We start from the raw sequence: 4,764 nt of genomic DNA, 5'->3' as shown, positions 1-4,764 counted from the left end.
GTGGAGGTTGCAGTGAGCCAAGGTCACACAACTGCACTGCAGCCTGGGTGACAAGAGCTAAATTCCATCTAAAAAAAAAAAAAGATTAATACCATTTCTATATATATAGTATTTTGTACACATATATATCTAAACACAACAGGTATGAAGCATGAGATTCCCTTTCTTCATACTGGCAACAAGGACTGTGATTGCTAGGATTGCAAATAGTGTCATTTTTATTATTTAGTAAGATTTAATTAACAAAAATAAATAAATTTAAGATTTTATCTTTGCACAAATAATTTTGATTGAAAATTCTGATAGCCACTAATTAAAACTTTGCCTTTTAATTGTAATAAGTTATCACAGATATTTTAGAAGAAAAATGTTTTTCAAAAACTAATTAAAATAATTTTAGTTTTTTTTTTCTTTTTGATGGAGTCTCGCTCTGTTGCCCAGGCTGGAGTGCGGTGGCACAATCTTGGCTCACTGCAAGCTCTGCCTCCCGGGTTCACACCATTCTCCTACAATAATTTTAGATTTTAATCTTCATTCAATGTGTATTTTTGAAGAAGAAAATTCAAATTTTGTACACTTAAAATGCCATTAAGTTTTGCTTTATAATCCTTTGGATTGTTTGAGTCAATGCAATATATAAATTATGTAAAAAATTGAAAATAATGTAGTGATTTTTACTGAAGTGAAGGCAAGAAAATAATTTTTTTTTTGAAACAGAGTCTTGCTCTGTTGTCCAGGCTGGAGTGCAATGTCGCCATCTCGGCTCACTGCAACCTCCACCTCCCAGGTTCAAACGATTCTCCTGCCTCAGCCTCCCGAGTAGCCGGGACTACAGGTTAGTGCCACCACACCCAGCTAATTTTTTGTATTTTTAGTAGAGGCGGGATTTCACCATGTTAGCCAGGATGGTCTCCATCTCCTGACCTCGTGGTCCATCTACCTCAGCCTCCCAAAGTGCTGGGATTACAGGCATGAGCCACCGCACCCAGAAAAGTAATTTTTATGAATGAAATATAATATTTTATTCATTATTTATACTTGTTTTATGACTTGCCCACATATTGATGGCTCAGCAACAGAATACCCAAACACAACACAATCATTATGACATGCAGTCTTTGATATTTTGCTAACTTCTAATCTTAAAAAGCATAGCTTTCTATGAATTTCATGTTTTTGTTTTATGACAGTATAGAGAAGGATAAAACATCTTTAATTTAACAATCTGTTAGCTTGATTTATAATTTCAGATCCTTACACACGTGTTATATGAGCTACCGTTTCCACCCTACGTTGCTGGCCTTGTCCATGTCTGGCTGCCCCGGTTGAAACCATCCTGTTGACATGCGTGTCTTTTGTGTTGTACTTAGAAGTCCCTATTTGGCCTTGATTTAATATAAATCTTTCTGTTGTTTTTTTTCCTATTATTTTTATGACTTTGTTTTATATATTAAAATCATTAATCCATCTGGAACCCATTTTCATTCAAGATTTAAAAAAACAAACTTAACTCTGTGTCTGAAACTCAGCCAATTATGCAAACATGATTTGCTGGAAAATCTCTCATTTTCTAACTAGTTTGTAATCTTGCCTTTATAACATGTTACATTTATTTATCACATTGTGTGTGTTTCTGTGTAGTTTTAATTTTGTTTGTTTCAGGGCCAATTATACTGTTTTTATTGCTGTTGTTTTTTCAGTCGTTGTTTTGTTTTGCTTTATAATAACCCTTAGGGTATGTCTCACCTCATTATCTTTATTTTTAAAAAATTGATTAGGTATTCTTGAGAATATACTGCCCAGATATACTTTAGAATGTCTGGCAAGGTAAATAAAATTTTCTTCTTTGTTAAATGAGCACAAAATGTCTATGAAACTTTGGAGAAAAAAGAGAATGTCATGGAACAACTCACCTGCCTAGTGTACCATCATTTTCAAAAAATGTCTTCTTTCGGGCTTTGGAGATTATGAAAATACTTTCTTTGCATATTCACGAGTTCCGTTCGGCTTTGCTTTCTAAGGAGAACCTGCTCAGGCATGCTGGGAATCCATGTCCAGGATCTGGCCCTGCCCACGAGGCTGAGGGACTCTAATCAGGCAGTGGGGCTGGCCCTAGCAATGCGGCTGGGCTTCGAAGTCCCGAGGTTCAGTGGGGAGAAATCCAGGCAAGAAGGGTGCTGGGAAGTGTGCCAGGCCCAGCTGAGCAAGGAGAGATTCTTTGAGGAAACCACTAATGGGAATGTGATGATGCCGTGTTTCCGAGGATGGCTGCTGCTAGGGAGGGAAGCAGGCTCCTACCTGTAGGGTCAAGGTGGGCCTCAGTCCTGGGAGGGAGATCGGGTGGGAAGGAAGTCAGAGTGAACTGTAGACTGGTGATTGAGGCCAAGATGGGGTCTATGGGTGGAGCTGGGGGGAAAACACTGCAGAACTGGGGTACACAGGGAGCTCGAGCCTGCTGCAGGTGCTGGGATCCCAAGTTCGGGGCTTACTAAGGCCTGTAGACCTTTCTTTCTTCTTCCTTTCTCTTCCTTCCTTTGTTTATTTTTCTTTCTTTCTCTCTCACTCCCTCCCTCCATTCCTCCCTTCTTCCTTTCTCTTTTCCTTTTCCCTCCCTCCCTCCCTTCCTTTTCTCTTTTCTTTCCTTCTTTCCTTCCTTCCTTCCTTCCTTCCTTCCTTCCTTCCTTCCTTCCTTCCTCCCTCCCTTCCTTCCTTCCTTCCTCCTCCCTCCTTCTCTCCCTTCTTTCTCTTCTTTTCTCCCTTCCTTCCTTCCTTCCCTCCCTCCCTCCCTTCCTTCCCCACTTCCTTTCTCTCTCTCTTCCTCTTCCTTCCTTTCTTCCTTTCTTTTTTCTTTTTTTCTTTCTTTTGAGAGGGTCTCACTCTGTCACCCAGGCTGGAGTGCAATGGTGTAATCATAGCCCACTGTAGCCTCAACCTCCTGGTCTCAAGTGATCCTCCCACCTCAGCCTCCCTGGTAGCTAGTACAACAGGCATGCTCTGCCACACCTGGCTAATTTTTTATTTTTTGTGGAGATGGGGTTTCACTATGTTGCCCAGCTGGCCTTGAACTCCTGACCTCAAGTGATTCTCTTGCCTCAGCCTCCCAAAGTGCTGAGATTACAGGTGTGAGCCACTATGTCCAGCCCTTATTGGATCTTTCTGAGTCCCCAGTGAGAGCTGAAATGTCATCCAGCAACCATAAACCTATCACAGAATTATTTTCTTTTTCCAACCCTCTCTTTTAGGTATTGGAGATTATAAAAGTACATTTTTGCAAATTGATGCATTCCAGCCCTACTAGAAACATACTACTTTTGAGGTAGGCTGGCTAGAAAGGCTTTCAAGAGCCTGGCTGCAGAGCCTCTCCTCAGCTTCTGTCCATGGAGACTGGCTGGAGTTCGGGGACATCCTGCCTGAGCCTTGCACAATGGTCCTTTCTTGGTGGACTTGCTCACGTAGAGCGCAAAGTTTGTGCGACTTCTCAGCATCTGGTGGTTAAAGACATGAGAGGAGGGATTTTTCAAAATGCTGAACAGAACCAGTTACGTAATTTGCAGGGCCTAATGCAGAAGCTGTTAAGGAGTTTGAGACGGTGAGAGCAGAACATTAAACCTGACCCAGGCTGTCTGAGCCAATGCTCATGAGGCAGCTCAGTGACCCAATGGTGTATGATGTACAAAATAGATGTTCCAATAGTCAAATGTTTAACCCATACCTGAGGAATCATAATGGTCTTCGGAGAAACTATTTGGCTTGGCAGTCTCAAGATAAACACGTGGAGGATTTTTAGAGATCAGCATTGAGGGAGACAGGAGATTCACTGGAGGAAATTGGAGGTGGAGAGAAAGGAAAAAGAGACCGAATACTCTGGGTGCTTGTGGGGTGCACACTGCGAAGGCCTCACTTCTTTTTTTATTTTTCTTTTTATTTTTTGAGACAGAGTCTTGCTTTGTTGACCAGGCTGGAGTGCAGTGGCACGATCTCGGCTCACTGCAACTTTTGCCTCCTGGGTTCAAGCAATTCTCCTGCCTTCGCCTCCTGAGTAGCTGGGATTACAGACGTGCACCACCACGCCCGGCTAATTTTTGTATTTTTAGTAGAGATGGCATTTCACCATGTTGGCCAGGCTGGTCTTGAACTCCTGACCTCATGATCCGCCTGCCTCAGCTTCCCAAAGTGCTGGGATTACAGGCGTGAGCCACCGTGCCTGGCCCACTTCTTCCCTGTAACCCAAGCCCCAGCAAGAGGAGAGGCGATGATATTGACAAACACAACCTGGTAAACTATTGAGAGGACCAGAGGCAAAATATGCTACATGGTACAAAGAATAAAATAAAATCAAGGGAGCAAGAGAAATAAAGTTTGAAAATAATGAAAGAAAAGATTCAAATATTCACAGAGATAAAAGTAGACTTTAAAAAATAGAAATGAAGTAGGAATGACAAAACTGAAATATAAGGAGCAAAAGAAAGTAAAAAGTGAAAGAACAACATAAGTGATTTTTAAATGATTGTGTCAGTTTTCTAGGGCACCCTTGATAAAGAACCACAAGCTGGGGGCTTCAACACAGAAACTTATTCTCTCACAGTTCTGGAAGCTGGAAGTCCAAGATCAATGTGTCAGGGGGCTCCTTTCTTCCCAGGGTTCTGAGGGCTCCCTCCCAGCGTCTGGTGGATTGCCTGCAATGTTCGGGGTTCTCTGACTTGTAGAAGCGTCACCCCAACCTCGGCCTTCATGTTCACATGGCATTCTACTTGTGTGTCTCTG

Source organism: Pongo pygmaeus, chromosome 11, assembly GCF_028885625.2.
Source record: "Pongo pygmaeus isolate AG05252 chromosome 11, NHGRI_mPonPyg2-v2.0_pri, whole genome shotgun sequence".
In the NCBI taxonomy this organism is placed as follows: Eukaryota; Metazoa; Chordata; class Mammalia; order Primates; family Hominidae; genus Pongo; species Pongo pygmaeus.
The sequence above is the reverse complement of the archived record's forward strand: the minus strand, read 5'-3'. Positions refer to the sequence as shown.